This window comes from Pteropus vampyrus, unplaced genomic scaffold (genome assembly GCF_000151845.1).
Source record: "Pteropus vampyrus isolate Shadow unplaced genomic scaffold, Pvam_2.0 Scaffold15, whole genome shotgun sequence".
NCBI classification, from domain to species: Eukaryota; Metazoa; Chordata; class Mammalia; order Chiroptera; family Pteropodidae; genus Pteropus; species Pteropus vampyrus.
Genome location: NW_011888796.1, coordinates 8882562 through 8902690, shown reverse-complemented (window position 1 = coordinate 8902690; position 20129 = coordinate 8882562). Strand labels below are relative to the sequence as shown.

Here is a 20129-nt window from a genome sequence, read left to right as displayed (position 1 = left end):
TCATCGCAAGTGACTCTTATGCAATGAAGATGCTATTCAAGCACTGCAGCAGAAAAACACAAGGCAACCTCAATTTTCTTTAGGTTCAGTAATCTTTTAGATGGTCATTTCCCATTTTTAGATCTCTCTCCATAGATTGTGCTGAAGTGTTGGGAGAGGAAAGGCTACTACACTTTCTCAACTCCTGCCTCTGCCAGGTGGAAATGAGAAAGATTGTTTCGAGTGCAAGTCAGACTTCAGTGGGCTGAAGGCAAGGGGGTGAGGTAATTCTCCCCGAATCATTCTGAGGTTGTACTGGCCTCTCTTCTGTTCCTTCAATACCCAAAGCTCATTCCCACCTCATGGCCTTTGGAATGCTCTGTCCTCAGATCTTTTCATTACTAATTTCTTCTGGTCCTATGGGTTTCAGCTCAAGTGGCATCTCCTCAGAGAGTCCTTTCGTGCTCACCAAACTAAACGAGTGGTCTCCATTTCTTGGGTTTTAAGTTTCTCAGAAGTGAACTCTGAGGTGAGAATTCATAGACAAGTGATTTATTAAGGATATACTGCCTGGGGAAAACAGTAAGAGAGTGAAGGACACAGGACGAGACGTTAGAAGAAGCCCTGCAAGGATGGGAACTGAGGCGGAGTCCAGCCACTGCCTGATCCCACAGGAGATCTGGTATTAATTAAGACTGAAAGTTTGTCTGGACTCATTGCAGGGGCGCTGGGCTTTCACGCTCCTGCACCGGTTAGTCATTGGGTAAGGCTGACCAGAGGAGGCTAATGTGGACATAAACTCCCAAGTACTCCCAGCTCTTGCCCCTACCTATAAAGTTGCCCCAGTCACCCAAAGACAGACCTTTGAAGAGAGTCATAGGCTGAGTATTCCTTAGAGAATATCTATTTGGTATGGAATTTAAAAAATAAAATAAAATGAGAAGGTTTAAATTGAGGTCCACATTTAGCATGTCTGTTATTCAGACGAGAACAAAATTGAAACAATGTACAGATCTTTGCAGAGATATTTCCATAGTTCTCTACATTTATTCCACATACGCATGCCGCTGATTTAATCCAAATATATTTCTAAATCTATTTTTTATATTAAGAATTGACTTGAATACCATTACTTTCTCACCTATTTGAGCTGAGACCCATATTAATGTAGGGAGGAGGCAAGAGTATTAAAATGTTAATCAAGCCCCAGTCAGAGACTGCAATGTGCTGATCAGCCCTGCAGCCAGGCCAGGAGGACACTTGCAGAACAAAGGAAGATTTCTCCTGGGATTGCTGACAGCTCATTTCCCCACACCTGTGAAGGGGAAACAGGAACCAAGAGTCATTCCCTATGGCTAAAGCTATGGGGAACCTATGGATTAAAGGCTAAGAACTGCCAGCAAGCCTTTCACACTACATATTCTTATCTTTTCTCGCTACATACTTTTCTTCCTCACTCTATGTCCATATCAAAGGAAATGGGTTAACAAAGTCTTTTAAACTGTAATTCATTGGAACTAAAGAATGGTATGTAAACGGAATTCCCTGAACACTCAGGGTTCCTGCAGTGCCTTTAATCTGAACCTCTCATGCCACCTCTGTCTCTCTCTCTTACTTCCTTTCCACATCTCTCTCTATTATCTCACTGTCCCTCTCAGTGCCTTTACTCTGTCTCTTTCTCACTGTCTTTTCACTGTCCCCCTCACTCTCTGCCTCTGAGAGGAGACCACACTCCCACACTCTCTCTGTGGATTGCTATCTCATTTCTAATAAACTTTCCTTTTAACTCTAACTTTGGCAAGTGTGTTGAATTGTTTCTACACTCTCCACCAAAGGAGCCTCTTCTCTCTGTGCAAGGCTTGATCTCTCCTGCACTTGGGGAAATTTGTCCTGCCCATAAGACCAGAAGAAGCCAGTCATGAGAAAATCTGGGGGCAGAGCATTGCAAGGGCCATTAGGTGGGAATGAACTTCGAGAACAGAAAAAAAGGCCAATGCAACTTCAGAGTGACTAAGGGAGGGAATGGGGGATTAGTTAGCTGAGATTCTGACATGGAAGCTATTCAGACAGGGTCTCCATGGCGGTGGTGAAGGACCCCAAAGCAGACCCCCTGAGCTGGGGCCAAATGGGGGTTATAGCTAGATCTCAAAGGAGTCGCTGCATCAGCTATACTGGAGGAGAAACTAAGCCAGCCAGGGAGCAGGACCACAGCCTACCCAGGGCAAAAACAACTTCTGACTGTAGCCATCTTTGTCAGCAGAGCAAGCAGCACCCAGGTGGACAAGGGACATTAGCCTGGAAACCAGAGTAGAAAAGGACCTCACCCCTAAGGAGCCTGGTTCTCCCATGTTGGAAAGTCACCCCAGCCCCACATACCCCTAAACAACATTTTAGAAAAGAAGAAGCAGAGTGAGGGAAGGAGCTTCTCTGAGAAGCTGAGCACTTCTATCTAGCAGAGACTCAATGCTTCCTGAGGTTGTTTAATTTATGGGTTTGTTCTATGTTTGGAATTGGATTGGACAGTTAAATAATTTCCCTCAGTGGGTGTGGACTTGAAAAGAAGGCCAAGCTTCTTAGAGAAAAAATTAAGATATTACATATTTCTCTAAACATGCAAGTTATATAGCAAGTTAGATCTGCAGCCACACTACAAATATATAAAGTGCTTAGTAACATGGCTGCTATATAGAAAGTGATTGCTAAATGGTAACTAGGTTAAATAAGTAAGAGCCAGGAAAAGGCCACTGGATTCAGCAACTAAGGAGATATCAGTTCCTTTTGGGAGAGCAGTTTCAGCAAATGTTGGGGATAGAAACTAGCCATCTAGGATGTTCAGCCTGAGAAAGCCATTGTGGACCAACATTCTACAATCCTCAGTATAGCTATCATTTTACGTAGAGGCAGGAAGGAGGTGTGAATAGAGGACAGATGAAGTCTGACCCTCTCAGGTCAAGGCTCAGTATTATCATCCATTTAATGGAAATACCCCTTTGGGAATTTAAATCCTATTTCTGGAAATTGGCTCCAAAGCAATTCTCTTGATGAGAATGGTTTTTGCTAAGTGTGAGATGGTAGATAAAAATGAAAAAAAACATTATGTGTTCCAAAGCTATAGCCAAGAATTCTTCATTTAAAAACAATCCTTAAAAAATTAGTCCATTCATTAATCAGGGGAAATCACTTTGCAAATTATAAAAATGTATAATTTTTACATTTATGTGCCGTACACCTGTGCCGTACACCTGAAACTAACAAAATAATATTGTATTTCAACTCTAATTGGAAAAAAAAAACAGTTTTTAATTAAAAACAAAAATTAGTTCTTTCTAGATAGCCCCAAATTGTGGTTTAAAAGATGAGGCTTGCACCTCCTCCTCATCTGGAGAAGACTCTTGATGTTCTCAAAGCACTTTCATTCACCTTTCTTATCTCAGATAAAGGCTGCTGCCTCTTGTGCTTCCAGGTGGAGAGGTTTTCTAATGACCAATGCATAGTTCTGCCTCTTCTCTCTGAGCAGTAAAGATCATTCATCAGCAGAGCAGTCACTCTTAGAGAAATTGTGAAATAAGGAGGCTGGTCCTGACCATCCACACTTTTCTCTCCGTGATCACACAAGCTAATTTTGCCATTCTTCCAACCTCATCAATACACAAAGGCTTCGGTCAGTCCCCTGGTTGCCCAGGTGTTTCCTCTGTCAAATGCTTGTACACAACTGCTCTCCTCCCCCAAACTCAAGCAGTGGCCCTGGCCTGCCTTTACCTCCTTTCTCCTATCAAAATTTGTCAGTCTTTCATGATCTTGGGCCCCACTCCCTCCCAGGGTCATAAGTGATGATGTCTTTCAGACGACTTGGCATCATTACTCATAGGTATCTTGGTTATCTTGTAAAAATACTTACTGTCACATGAAAAGATGCTGAACATTGTTAGTCACTGGGGAAATGCAAATCATATATACATATAATGGAATATTGTTCATCTATAAAAAGGAATGAAGTACTGATACGGGCTACGACAATGTAGATGAACCTTGAAGACATTATGCTAAGTCAAAAAAGCCAGACACAAAAGGTCACATAACATATAATTCCATTTATATGAAATATTCAGAATAGGTAAATACATAGAGACCGAAGGATTAGAGGTTGCCTAGCACTGGCAGGAGGAGAGGATGGGTACGAGGTTTTATTTTGGAATGATAAAAATGTTTTGGAACTTGTTAGAGGTGGTGGTTGCACATTATTGTGCATGTACTAAATGCCATCAAATTGTTCACTTTAAAGTGGTTAATTTTATGGTAGTAAATTTCACCTCAATTTTTTTTAAAAAATGTTTACGTCTGTTTTAAGACCTTCAAAAAAGTAACCTGGAGCAAGAATACATGGCCTATAAACATCTTGAGAGCAGAGGTTATATCTCATAAAAATTTATATGTCTTATAATGGTTAGTAAGGTGTCTGGTGTATAGATATGTAACAAATATCCGTAGAATGAATGAATGGATGGAAGAATGCGTTTCCAGCACTGTGTAAAGTATTTTCTGGCAGGCAGTCACCCTGTCCCTACCCCCAAGGGCAGCTGCCAGTTCTGCTTCTCACCTGGTGGGTGATGATTCCATCTAGGAGTTGCAAAGCATCTGTGAGCTGGAAAATGCTTTCCTGTGTCCCAACACTTTGAAACAGTAAGGAATCTGTGCCATTCTTTCTTCTCAACTTAAAATTGCACGTTTTGCTATCCTGGTTAGAGCCACTGACTGAAATATCTTGCCTCAAGAGGGGGTGATGTCAGCATCTCATTATCAAAATTTTCCTCCCTGTAAAGCTTTCATGTTCTTACAGAGAATGTTTCGGTTTAATGTTAAGCCCCTTAAAATTCAGGGTTGTAACTAATTGCCAGAGAGAAATAACTCTTTTGCAATACAAAGTGGCTAACTCATTCAAACCATGAAACAGAGTTGAATTTCCTGAAATAAATTGAATGTTATTCTCAGGCCCTGACTCTGGACTGAATTTGTAACTCTTCAGGATCTCACATTCTAAAGTCTCTTTCATAACCCTGTTGCTTTATTGCTGAGCCTGACTGTAGGTGAGAAAACTTAAAAATGCTTTTGAGTTTTATATATTTTATAATAATTATGAGCATCCTCCCCAAGCCAAATATGGGATGAGGACAGGCTCCAATGAGTTATTGTCTTTTATTTCAATGATGTGGCATTTTCAGAGTTTCGGTACGAGTTTATCAACCAACTAATACAATTTGGTTTCCCAAAGGCAGATATGCCATTAGAAGGAGAATTTCAATGAGAAATAGAATCAGAAACTAGCTGCCACTGTGTTCTTGGAAGCCACTGCCTGTACTCATCCTTGATAATATGACATCCAGGTCAACCTTGGTTATTGCTCTTACAATAAAAATGCAGATAGAATTTTTTCAATTTACCAAGCAATTTCACATATCTCATCTAATTTGATATTCCCAACCACCACTGAGATAGGTGGGACAGTACATATGGTTATCTCTATGTTAAAAATTCGGAAACTGAGATTTACGCATTTTAGGAATTGGCATAAGGTCACATATTTAATAAAAGTACAGAACAGGCTTGAATTCAGTTTATTAAAATCTGGAACTCTAGCCTCTCACTTCTATACCAATGCTTCTAATCCCTCTCCCCCATGATCACCAGTAAACCACCGAAATAATTCAGAGTTTTGCTGAAGCAATCTGGCTTATATAGCTTTTTTGTCTTGCAGAAAGAGTTACTATGCCCTCAATTCTAGCTGCAGTCCCCAACAGTTTTTGCCTGTAATTGGCAGTATTAAAGTCACCATGGGGTGGAACTAAGTCCCTTTTTCCATCTATTGTCTATACAGCTGCTGTTTACTGAAGGCTCTGGCAAAGGGCAGTGGGATTCTTATCCTATTCTTTATGTGATTTGTAATTTCTTGCTATTCCCCAATCCTTTTTCATAAAGTGCGTTCTTCCCCAGCACGTGTTTATGCCCTTTACAATAGTAGAGAGGCTTGATGTCGTTTCTTATGATGGCTGTGATTTTTTTTTTTTTATCTCCTGTAGTGAATAGTGTTTCCCCGCGTGGTGCTTTTGCCTGGCAAAGTGCAGTGCATATTCCAGCGAGTTTCCTCTCACACAGTCTCACCCACCCTGCCCTAGGTTACCGCAGATTGCCATGACGTCACAGGACTCTTCCCCATCTTGATCCTTCTGCTCCTTGTCCTTCCCCACTGCCTCTGCAAGACCCAGAGGTGGACGTCCCCAGCCCTGATGTCTGTATGGATCACACATGGACCCAGCTGAACTTCTTCCCTTACATAGTTTGATCCAGTTAATTATCAATGCTGGTTCTGATTCTAAATCTTGGGAAAGTACCATGTTTGGTGAAGGATATTGGGGATATATGGTGAACATCCCCAGTTGTTAGTCCTTTCATGGAGTCACGCTTGGTATCCACTTGCTTTTTTCCCCTCTGGGCCTTCCTTCTCTGCTGGGAGAGAATCGAGAGGAGAGGAGAGTGAACAGGTTCATAAACACTAGGTTTATTTCTACTTTCCTGGACCATGCCGATGGGAGAGACGACGGACAGCTACCATGGCCACGAACTCCAGCATACGGCCTCAGCACATTTCCCTTTAACCTCAGCACCCTTCGCCAGAAGGTCTCAGGCATTGTCTCTGCACAGACTCCCTCATGCTCCCTACCAGTTTCTGTCTCCCTCTTGTGGTTGCAGAAGTCAACACTGTTCTTGCTATTGAGTTATCCTTGCACTGTCAAGTACCAGCCTGACCAAAACAGGTTCTTCCATTTCTACTGATGCAATTCATTCTATGTCTATGAAGGAAACATAAATACAAATTTTCCCAGATATCCATGACCACAAACAAAATCTCTTATGAGTGAACCTTCACCTACAATTGGGTTAATCCAAAAATTTCACCTACATTGAAAACATAACTTTTCCTCCTGAACAGTCTTACCAAGCACTCCCCTATTTGATAAATTAGCTTTAGCACATTCTTGTTTCCTAATTAAGTGCATCCACCCTTTTCCCCCACTCCCCACTGCTTGCATTTTCCTCATCCCTCTTTTAATCAGGGCTACCCACTTTCTCACCTATGTTCACTATTTACTCTTTAAAATTGTGCTCCGTGAGGCCCAGCTAAGGTGACCATTTGCTGAAAGCTGTGCATCTGCAAATAGGCCACGAGCTCGTGGATAATCAGAGAGCCCAGAGCCTTAAAGCTACTATTTCTGCCTTGAGCTAAGCAAAAAGAAAGAAGCTGTTGCCCAAGTGGAAATGAATTCTCACTGTGATACAAAACAGTGATTAAGAGGCAGCTGCTGTTATCACTGTCCTTTACTGAGTGAGAAAACTGGGGTTCAGATAAGTGAGGTGCATTGTCCAGATGTTCACAGCTGATAAATGGCAGAGCTGGGCCTCAAACCCTAGGCTACGGGCAAAACTCTTACACCAATCTGCCATTACAGCCAGCCAAGCTGTTTGGCCCCGATTGCAGGCTCACCAACAAGGCTTTTGCTAGTAATTTGGCTTCCTCTGTGGCTTTTCTCAAGGTTTAGAATTTGCTGGCCAGCCAAAAAGGATATTTGGCTACATTTGACCACTATATTAATCCCTATAAATTGACAAATTGGCATCTTCTAAATTAAAGTGGACCAACAGTTGGTTGGTCCTAACCTTTAAAACTTTTCCTGACCCATTGACACCCAAGACAAATGAGTTTTACTTCTAAGTCTCAACATTTTCCAAAGCTCTTCTTGTATGTATTCTGATGATTCTTCGTTGCATTATTCTTTTGAGCCATCCCTCATTGCTCTGTTGTGTCAGTTGGAGTAACTAATGCTAGTTACCACAACAACTCAATGACAAAGGCTTATTTCTCTCACATACAACGGTCTGATACAGAGTGCACCTCTCCTCCATCTTGTACCGAAACCATCTGGGATTTGTGGCCTTCAAGGTCATCACATGGCAAGGGCAGGGACAAGGAGAAAGCAGAGGAGCAGGAGAAGAATGGCTACAATTTAATGACCACTATGTGCCGTCCTCTGACCTATATGCACTTTATTACAGTATGTTAGCATTTTCTGTGGCATATGTACTGCTGATTATAATGCCAGATCATTTTAAAGGTGCACATAAAAATTTTTTTTTACTTTAAGAATTACGAATTTTTAGTTATCTTCTATTTATGGCTTTTTATTTTGGTAGTAATATAGTTTCCTCTTTAAAATCTTTATTTTAAGTCAGCTTATGGAAAATCTTAAATAGTGGCAAAAATCATAAAGGCAGTTCATACATACCTAAAATTTAAGAATTTCTGCATTTTCTCTTTTGATCTTAAAATAACCCAAGATGAGGAAGGTAGAATTAGACCCAGGTTACAGAAGAGGAAACTGAGGTTCCAAGAGGCTAAATAATGCTCCTGAGTCACACAAGTACTGAGACAAGATTTAATCTCAGATCCGTCTGACCCTAAAATGCATGATCCTATTCAGGAGACCCCACTGCCCAGGACCTCCCCCAGCCATGACAGATATGACCACCTTTAGGCAGAAAGCCATGAGCAGTACTGCATGAAGATTCAAGACCTCAGCTTCAAAATCAGTCTCTACCACCCACTTGTCCCACGACCTATTGTTATCATCTTCATTTGCACATCTGTGGTGAAGATTTGTTATTAAGAGCTTAGTAACATGCCTGGCACAGACAAAGTGCTCCATAAATGCTAGCTATGATTACTATTATAACTAATATTAATAAGACTATTCCAGGCTTTTAGACAGAGTCTGTGGACATTTCTGGCCAGGCTAAGCTTAGAAAATGAGCTGGGCTGAGACTCTATCTTGGAAGAGGGCCTCAGGGACTCATGCTGGAAGCGGTTGGGAACAGCAGGCTCTGACCAGGAGTACTTCAGGCAGCACCCAGAGGCAGGAAAGTGTGACCAAGGCTCTGGAGCCAGTCCGCTTGGGACAAGTTCATTAGCTTCTCTGTGCCTCAGTTTCCTCATCTATGAAATGGGAATAATAACAATAGTTACCTCATAGGATTACATATATTAACTTACAGTTAAATATATAAATATATTAACTTACAGTTAATATATGGCACATGGGAAGGGTTATATAAGTGTTAGCTATTTTTACTAAATCCTCCATTCTCTCTAAGGAAGCTGGCAGTTGTGGCAGTGGTGTCTGCTCAGGAGACACTGGCACTGAACCAAGACCTCAGTGCCTGAAGACCCCCTTGGTATCTATTGTGGGCAGAATTTACCCTGGTCAGCCACAAGCACACTGCCCTGAGAAGGACCGGCAGCCTTGGGGTTCCCTTGGAGGCCACAGGACAAAGGGCTCTTCCTCCAGCCATTATGTCCAGCGGGACACTTCTGGTGTCTTCTTTGGTTCCCTCCTCTTTTCAGGAGACCTGCCTTTCTAAAAAACATTTAACCCCAAACATTTCTTAATTTCTCCAAGCACATCTCTCTCATTCCTCTCTCTCTCTTTCTGTCCTATTATTCTGCTGGTCTCTATCCAGGAATACTTAAGAATGCTCAGTGATGAGGAACAATGAACACACACAGAATCAATAGACCTTGGGTCGTCCTGCCAGCAAGTCTAAACAGGATGTCAGAAAAGGATCAAAGACACTGGCAAGGGGTGTAACTTTATTTAGGTTGGCCTCGATCCCTAGAGGGAACTGGGAGATTTATCTTTTCTCAATTTCATGAGCAGTTCTCTTAGTTAGTAGGCAGAGAATAAAAAATCAAGGAGCCTTTGGGATGGGAACAGAGGGTAGGGGGTGGCCCAGGCCACACACCCCAACCCCCATAGCTCCTGCTCTGAGCTCAGTGTTTCCTCGGTATTCCCAGTCCCCTACCTTTAAATATGTAAATGAACACTGCTGGACTTTAGGCATGACCCTGGGCAAGTGTGAAGAGTGGGGCTTCCCTGGCAGCTGTCAGAGGGCTGTGGTGAGGTTGTGGTGCTGGCAGTGGGCCCCCAAAGCGGGCTCTGGCGTAATGATGCATTGGGCAGGTAAATGAGTCCGCTGCCTCTGCCTCCCATTTAGAAGCAGGGAAAGACATGATTTTTAGGCCGCAATCACTTGAGCTGGGCCCTGGGACCCATAGTGAGCTGTGGGCGCCGATCTGGCTTCCTTATACCTCACAAAAATCTGCACCGAGACTAAATATCATCTCTTGGAAAACAAATTATTTTTAAAAATTTATTGGCTTACTTGTGGGGCCCAGAGTCCCAGTAGAACACCGAGGACATCCAGAGGAGAGAAGAGAAAATTCTTGGCAGGCTGCATTGCAGAGAGCAGAGCAGAGCCACTGAGTAAAGAGGTCTGGAGGGGAGAGAAATGAGTCCTGAAACTAGCTGCTTATTCCATGAAAACACAGGGCAATTAATACTCCTTGGGTCTTTTCCTCTCTCCATCAATTCTTGTCCCCATTCTAGCCTGGCCTTCTCATGTCAACCAGAGTCATGACTTTAAACATTAAAACTAGATTTGATCATGTCCCTTATCTGATTAAAACCTTTCCATGCTCTTGAGTCAGAGTGCAAGATTCTCACCATGCCTATAAATCCAGGCCGCATCGGCCTCCCACGCCCCCGTCCTCTCCTGACACGCTTCTCCGGCCCGTTACTTCATGTCCGACCACACTGGCCTCTCACAATGCCCTGCCCCAGGACCTTTGCTCCTGCTGCTCTCTCTAGATGGAATGCTTCCTATATTTGCCAGGTTACTCTTTTTTTTTTTTCATTTTTCAAATCTCAGCATTCCTTGCCTCATCCAACTAGTTCAAGTGTTCCGTTATATCCTCAGAGCTCCCTATAGGTTTTTTTCACAGTACTTAGCAGCATTGTACTTTATTATCAGTGTGGGTATCTGGTTAACGTCTGCCTTCCTCCAGATATTAATCTCCTTGAAAGCAGAGACCTAAACAATCTGATGTCTAGCACAGAGTAGATGCTCAGTAAATACTTTTGAGGAAATAACCAAATGAAGGAGTGAATAGATTGACCAATCTACATACAGTGATTGTAGGACTTGCTTAAGGTTGTACAGCCGAATCCAAACTCAAGCCTGTTTAAGCCAAAGCTCACGCTCTAAACAACTATATTTTTACTTGCGATTTAAACATTTTTTGAATTTATGGCTTTGTCTTCACATTTTAAGATTCTAATTTTAAGAAAAATTACATTTATACCGTTAGGATAAAAACATTGAGTGGGCCAAGGGACCATGGTTACAAGAAGCTAGAGGTCTGTGTGACAAAGAAAGGACAAGAACCAAATGGCTTCTACCGGATGTGGCCTGATCCTTACCTACTGCTCTGGGAGGGGATCTAAACCCAGGTTAACTCACGTGAGAGGCTCTGGTCAGGCAAAGAGTGGCTGGGCCCTGATTCTCAGCCCTGCCCCAGTCTAAACTAGGAAAAGGAGACCCTTCCTCAAGACATCCCTACCACCTGCTGAAAACTATCAAATCTGATACAACATCTGATGCCTCAGATGTGTAGGGCGTCCCCTGGAGCTGTACAAAGCAAGATGTGCCCAATCATATGCAGCAGCACAATAGATTCGAGGGTTATTAAATCAGCCATTGATTAAAACCATGAGGAAACTTGGGGATTGCCTAGCAGTGCTTCTTTGTAAGAAAACGTGTGTGCTGGTACATGTCCCAGGAGAAATTTTACAAAGAGCTCCTCCCACCCCTTCTGGACGTGCTCCTCACTACTCCCACCCTGCCGTGCAACCTCAGGTGGCACCCCATGCAAAGCCTCAGGTTCCTTTGTTCTTCTGTCCCTTAAATGTTTGTTGTGCATCAGTCCTGCAACAGGCTGCAAGCTGGAGGCAGAAGGACTGGAAATGCACAGAGCAGAGTCTTTTTCTCTACTGAGTAGGAAAAGACAGGAAAAGAAAGCATACTGCTTCACAGTGCTGTGTGGGCTGCTGGAAGCTGCCAGGGCAATCCACCATTCACGTATCCCAAAAGGAGAGCAAGAGGGAGTGGCTCTACGGGCACACCCTCATCCGGACCCTCTCATGTGGGTGACTGATGTTCCATAGAAGCTCTGACTCCTTCTCAAGTCGAAACTCAGGATAAAATCCTCGCCTTGTTTTCTTTGGGCAGTATGGATTCTTCCAGCCTCTCCATGGAACAGTGTCTGCTGGACAAGGGAAACCAGTCCAGCCTACAGCTGGTTGGGTGCTCAGCTCTTCTCATGCTCCCAAGGTGTGGCTTGCTGACCTCTGAAGCAGATTACTTGGAGTGAGACTAGCCAGCACAGGTGGAGCTCAGATGGAGCCTTGAGGCCCATGCAGGGCAGGGGGCGTCCTGCTTCTGAAGCTCCTTGTTCACAGCAACTCAGTTTTGTAGCTCAGCAGCATACTCCTCACAGCTGCCCCATCAGAGAAAAGGAATGAATGCACACAGGCTCAGTTCTAGAAGGCAGGAAAAAACAAGCTGTCGCATAACTAAAATGAGCCATCCGACTTCTGCGGAGAGAATCAGCCTGTCAGTAGTCAGCATTCAGACCGCTCACAGCAGACACACAAGAGCCTGGGTGCTGAGAAAAAGACAGAAGACCCACAGCTCGTCTTCGAAGATGGTGGGCTGCCCACCTGCCCCCGCCCCTCCCCCTGCCGAAGTTTCATTCTAGTTCCTCCTGAATAAACAGAATTACTGCTCAGGAGCCATGGTACCTGAACACTTACTGGCACAGGTAGACTTTGGGGGAGATCCTATTCTCCTCACTCCAAAGGGATAAATCACCCTCTCACTATGGTAAATGTTATCTCAACGATCTCAGGAGATGCAGCTATGGGACAAAAGAGAGGAAGCTAGCGTGGCTGGCAAGTGAAGGGTTCCCAGGGGAGGGTCACCCACTTGTAACAATCCACTAACCTCCAACCCCACCAGCATGTCCAGCTACTCTGCAGAAGTAATAGAGCAGTAGGAGAAGGCAGAGTGGGGCACAGCGGGGCAGAAGATGTACCTTGATTGTGGCTTGAATCTGCCACAGATTCTGACAGATTCTAGAATTTTTAAAATATCAAAGCTTTTGCAGAAAAACAAGAATCAATACTTCTACAAATGTGGAACCTACTTTTCTAAGTAGCCTAATCTAGCAAACACTGAAACTGGAAGTGTTAAAATGGTGAATTTCATGTCTTTTTCTTGTTATGTGTGACCTCACCTGACCATGTTTCCAAGAGGGAAAGAGTCTTCTTTGTTCCCTGTGAGAGGAAGGCGTTGAGCAGAACTCCTCATGTTGGTGCAGAAACATTGCATAGGGTGCATGTAAGAGGCTGTTGGTAGGAAAAGCTGTTGGAGGAGGGCTCAGAATCACAGTCAACCACAAAAGTGAAGGGTGAATTGCACTGGGGAGAGCTTGGCAGCCGGGAGGAAAATTATAGGCCAGGGAGCAGGTCAGGGTGACTGTCCTTGGAGACCGGTCTTTGTATAGACATTCTTGTTGGGATTTGAGATCTCACCAGGCTTCCTTGTGCTGTATCTCCTAAACTTGTCTTCCATAATGACTAATGTTCCCATGGGGAAAAAACATTGTTTTAAATTAAAGTGCTGTGACTCCTAGAAGCCTTACCAAGTGTATTATTTTCCTATTGCTGCTGTAACAAATTACCACAAATTTAGTGGTTTAAACCAACACAAATTTATTAGCTTATAGTTCTGTAGGTCAGGAGCTCAACGAGGGGTTAAAATCAAAGTGTCAGTAGGGTTGCATTTCCTTCTGGAGGCTCTAGAGAGAATCCATTTCCTTGCTTTTCCATCTTCTGGAAGCTGCTGACACTCCTCGCTTGGCTAGTGGTCCCCTTCCTTCATCTTCAAAGCCAGCAGTGGAAGATTGACTCCTTCTTACATTGCATCACTCTGATCTCTTCTGCCTCCTTTTTCCACTTTTAAGGACTCTCGTGTCTACACTGGGCCCACATGGATGATCCATGATACTCTTCCTAGAACCAATTTTAAGGTTGGATGATTAGCAAACTTAATTCCTTTTGCAACCTTAATTCCACTTTGCCATGTAAAATAACATATTCAGGGATTCCAGAGATTAGGACATGGATTTTTTTTTTTGGCGGGGGTGGGGCACATTATTCTGACAACCATCTCTAGCATGCAGATTTGTTACCTAGGACAGATAACTATAATTTCAATTATCAAATAGATTAGCTGTCATCCAGACGAGTGCATGAATTTGAGCTCCTGAGGATCAGACCAGGTCCATTTTGATGAAAAAGATAATTTCATTGAGTATATAAACGGTTGCAAATACTAACGAAGAGCCAGCGCTTAGCGTGAGAATGTAAGGAAAAAAAAAAAGGTCTGTTTATGGACCTACTTGCCCTGTTTTTTATTTTATTTTTCAAGACTGCGCAAAGATTCTTTACCTGGAGATAGCTGAACTACCCATTTCAAAGGCTCTCAGTGCCAGGCAGCCTGATTGCCTTCCCATAGCATGGTGTCCTTTTGTTCCCTAATATCTGGGCAGCTGAAGAAGAAAAAAGATACACTTTAGACCAGGGCAGCTTTTGTAGCCAGCATTTGGCAGCAGCAGATAACTACCAAAGGGGCCCCAGCAATGCTTCTCAATGTACAACTCACAATCCACCTGCATCAGAACCCCTGACCCATTTTGTCTGGGAATGGGATTCAGAAATCTATATTTTAAAAAGATCCTAGCTGACTCTGATGCAAACTAAAGCTGGATAGCCACTGATTTAAAGTCTTCTGATCTATGTGTAGCCTCCCCACGCTCTTAGCAGTTGCTATAAACTATTTGCCTAATCAATGTTCTATCATTATTGTAATTCTCAGACATATATTTTCATTAGTTTGTTCTCCTGTCTGGAGAGAAAAGAAGGGAGAGCATAATAATTCAGTGTGTCTATGGTCTATAACTGAGAATTCTCTAATATTTCTTAAATATTAACCAAAGAGATGAAAACTGATTGATGCATAATTCATTAGTGGAGCTAGTAGACGAAAAGTGTCTTTCATAATTTAACAAATTGACATAAACTATTAAAAAATTGTAAAGGAGACAGTGTTGATTTATGCAGAATGATCCTGGCTATGAATAAATGCAGTACAAAAGGAGAATAATATTATGTCACTTCTGCCAAACTACTAATAAAATATTAAAAACAGTTTTAAAGGGGAAAAAAAGGCAGAAGTCTGACAATAAATGTAAGAGCAGATTGGCACTTTTCATTAACAATTAAAATAAATGATTAAATGTTAACAGCAGTCTGAATTATTGCCCAGAATAAAAAGGAACAAAATTCAGTTTTATTAATGTAAGAATATTCTATAAGAAACAATCTTTTAATTTTTTCACTTTTGACTTCGAAATGTTAATTATTTTTGTAATCCTTAATCAATCCATTAGGTGACTTTCTCTGAAAAAAAAAAAAAGACAAATAGGTTGTCTTAGTAATGTTTAATTACATAATTATTACTAAATACATCTATTTTGTAAAAATAAAAATAATATCATCGATAAAGCTAAAGTCTCCTTTGGGGCATCTCCCCAACTAATCCAATCCTTTCCTCCTCTCTCCGGAGGTAAGCACTATCAGTTTGCAAAATTTTCTTCCAGGTCCTCGTCTACGTATTTATATGCACGTACATGTACCCATGAAAAGCATTCAGCATTGTTTTGAGTATTTTTTTACATAAATAGTGTCACACTGTACACATACTTCTACAACTTGATTTTTTTCACCCACTGTGACTTAGACAGAGCTTCCCATGTTTAATAATAGCAACTATGAGCCAAATATTGTTCCAAATACTGACACATATTATCTAATTTAATCCTCATAGCAATCTCTTAAAGTGGATCCTATTAGCATCATTTCCACAAATGGAGAAACTGAAGCAGAGAGAGGTAAAGAAACATGCTTCCACATTTACACAGCTGGTAGAGTTAAAAATAGCCCCTAATATTTTAAATTATGTTTGACCAAAATTAAGTTGAAGCGGGAAGTCATTGGCTTCAATAACAGGAGTCTTCAGATGAAAGTCCTTTCCAAACGTAATACAAGGAATTAACAATTAGTCTTTGTTTTGCTAGGTAAGAGGGAAGGTTACTAAATATTTAAATTCTAGTCATCATAAAGGTCAAACAAATCTGCAATTATTTTGCATCTTGACAACACGCATTTTAAATTGTTAGTCTGTTTGTTATGAAAGACAAAGAGCTTTACTAAGCCAAAGACTTTGACATACAATCTTGAGATCATGAATGTTTATTAAATATTAAATATACACATTTGTCTGAATATTTATTGTAGAAATTGTCACCCTTATTGATGATTTCCTCACTGCCTCGAACTTCACTAATCTGGTTCTAATTGACTCAACAAGTGCAGATCTGCTATAAGTTAGGAGCATAGCAAAAGGCATTCTTTCTTTTAAAAAGTTATTTTGCAAGTAAAATAAATGATCTTAACGTATTACATTAATATCATAATGTAGATTCTCTATTTTCTTCAAAGCTGAGCAGCTGTTTTCAAACACAGGCAATCTGATGCCAGAGCTAACACTCTTAACCACTACACAATGGAACAACTATCTCACTCTTCTTACCTGCTGTGTAATATTCCGTAGGATGACCATCACCACAGTTTATTTGTCCATTCATCTACGGAGAGCCATTTAAATGGTTTCTAATACTTTGCAGTTCCTAATAGTGCAACAAGTACAGCACACCTTTTCTTCTACATGCCTCCTTCTAGGGCTACACAAGTATTTCTGAGGGTAGTGGTTCTCAACGTATGGTCCCTAGACCAGCATAATTGCCATCACCTGGAACTTATTAGAAATACAGAATCTCAAGTCTAATCCCAGAATTTCTGAATCAGAAAATCTGGGGCTGAGACCTGGCAATCCGTGTTTTAACACGCCCTTGTGCGGGAAGGGCCAGGTGTTGAAGTACACGTAAAACAGAACCATTTAACTGGAGATGGGGTGAAGCCACTGCTGGAACACAGGAAACTTCTTCTTCGAATGCTAAAAATTTAGCCTCCCCAAAGTATCAAGTGTAAAGATCAAATGTCAGAAACGTTAGGATGTTAATCTGACTTTTAAGGAAAAATTTCCCAGAGTTAGGACTCTATGAAACTTGTCTAGAAAAATCCAGATGAGTTTTAGAACTCAAACATGTTATATGACAAAGAATAGAATTGGGAAAAGTAAATTTGAACTTAAAGTTTATATTAAAAAATTTATAATATTAAAGAGGTCTTGAAAGATCATAGAAGACCGTCTGACACGTGAAGGGACTGTGCCCACAGAAGTTGAACATCTCCAAGCTCGCTGGGCTGGTAAGTGGCAGAGTGATGATGAGAACTTAGGACTTTGGTCCTAGCCCAGTACACCAGACATTATATCACTCAGTATTATGGTTTAATCAAAGAGATCCTTAAGAAAGATTTTGATACAACATTAGAAGATCTTAATACAAATATTATCCTGACAATAATTTTGAAAGGCATAAGAACTTGATGTTTATTCTAAAAGAATGTTGCCAAAACCAAATGATTCCAATGTAAGATAAATATTACCTCAAAAGTGTCCAAATAAAGTTAATTGTGAACCTTGACAATGGTACTCTCATTGTTTTATAATTGTATTTGACAGTTATTATTGAAAAATGAAAATATTTATTGGTACATAATATTATAACACGAAAGGAGACTTCTAAAATGTACCTATATGCCTAACACACTTGTATTAATATTTCTTTGCAATCTGTCCTTTTCCTATACACATATACTTATTTTCACTTAGCTGTGATATAGTGCACACAAGCGTTCTGCATTTTTTTATCTTAAAATAGTTGGTAACCATTCTTCCATATTTTCATGTTGCTACATAATATTCATAGTTGATTTATAGCTGTTAAATAGACTATGAAAATGTGCCATAATTTATTTGGCCATGTTTTTGAACCTGTAAATGGTCTCGGATTTGTTTATAAACAATGCTATAATAAACTTTTTACATATATTTTTCCTTCCTCTTGATGTTTTTCCTTTGGTTAAATGCCAGTGAGCAGACTATGGAGTCACTGAGCATGAATCTGTTTATGATTCTCGGTCTGAAACAACAAACCCACTCCTCAACATGCCAGCAGAATTTTCACTTGAACCCCATCAAATGTTTCATACCAAGTACTCATTCCGGGGCAGGATGGTGGGTGCCGCGGATAACGAGGCCGAAATTAAATCAAGTCTGAAGGACAGCAGGCTTCAAATAAGGAAAATTATTAATATGAGCCCATTTTAATTAGAACCAAACACTAACCTGGATTCACACTCTCAATTATTTACATTGAACTGGAGCTCAATATGGAGACTCCTTCTCAGTAACTTCAGAAAAAATAAATTATAAAAAGGATATATAAGCTCTGACTTCAAGAGCTTACGAATCAGCATGAAATTTATTTAACTAGCTTTGGAAATTTTTCATTTTTCAACTTTTCTACCTGCAGAATGGGAGCAAACATATTTGCTTATGTTGAACAGGGAATGTAAATAAAAATGAGATGAAATTGGTGAGTAAATACTCCTACTTTTTAAAAATGCAGCTTGATTACTTTTAAGAATTTCAAGTCTAACAGGAAGCCATGGAGTCATCATCAGTGACAAGATGATGATCCGGTTCCAGGGTCCTGCCCTCTGCCTTGTCAGTTTAGAAAGTCCATGTGGCAGTCGTCGTCTATTGCTCAAGGGGCCTTACGATGATGGGTGACCCCAGTAGAGAGGTATAAATTAAAATGTATTCTCGATATAAAATAGTTTATGAACCAATTATTTATAACAAGAAATATATCAGCTAGATACTGGAATGATCTGGCCAGCACTCTGCAAAGAAACCCAAAGTATAAATAGGAGAAAGACTGCTTCGTGAGCATGGAATCGGACCTTGGGAGTTGGCTCTATGACTCAGATAGATGGTGGATAGCTTCAGGCTCTGCTGCATTCATCTCCACTAAGACAGGACAGGCTGTGTCCTTGGACCAGGGCAACCTCGAGACGGAATTTGAATGACACTGCCAATATTGGCCTCTGAGAATTTCTCTTTCCATCGCTCCCACTGCCAACCACCCCTTTTGAAGGACAGCTTTCCCTTCAGGTATGTTAATAGCTTAAATCAATTTCCAGTCAGGTTTTGTTGATCTGGGAACCATTCCATCTTGTTAGAGATGACTTTGTCTGCCTCTGCTCTTTTCTCTTCTGTGTTGATTGATGGTACATGCTCAGGTTAACGGGTTGCAGCTAGAACAATACAAAAATTAACCACTGACAAATTGTTGTCAAGCCAGGCCTTGCCAGACTAGGGACTTCTAGAATTAAGAGCTAGGGCATTTAGAATGAGCACAATCATTATTAGAATGGACACAGATTTTTCTTAAAACGCCAAAATATTTTCTACTCTTTGATAAGATAAACTGTACTCCTGTAATCTTGTTTAAACTATAAATTTACTTGGCAAAACTTTTCTTTCAAGTTTATAAGTAATTTTTAGCTCAACTAAATCCTATTAAATTATAAAAGATCCTAAATTAAACCAATTCAAACAGATGAACTTTTAGTACTTTACTCCAGAAACTGAAAAAAATTAGCAAGATTTATAATGTAGAATGTGGGTTCTTCCTCTCTTTGCCACAAACACACCACTCTCTTGTAACTCCACTGTGAAGTGCGTGACAATCAAATTCTCAGCTTTTTAATGTTCAGCACTTGCTAGTAACTTTATTCCTCTATCTAATTTTATTTTATTTTTTTTAGGCAAGGTAACCCTTGGTTGACCTCATATATTGCAAGGACCTTGTCAGCTTACAATCCCTTTTTTTTTAATTGTTTATTTTTTACGCCTACAGCACCTGGTGGTCTTCCTAGGTGGTCTCCCATCCAAGTACTAGCCAGGCCCGACCTTGCTTAGCTTCCGAGATCAGACGAGATCAGGCTTGTTCAGGGTAGCATGGCTGTAGACTTATCCCTCTATCTAAAATATTGCTATGCATAAAAACTTAACCCAAAACTAATTTTGGCTATTTATCAGTTGTTTTTTTC

General features: G+C 41.0%; 1 pseudogene; it reads right to left on the bottom strand.

Annotated features, from left to right (window-relative positions):
- Positions 1–19927: 19927 nt before the first annotated feature.
- On the bottom strand, positions 19928–20049 carry LOC111735969 (annotated as a pseudogene).
- Between the last annotated feature and the right edge of the window lie 80 nt (positions 20050–20129).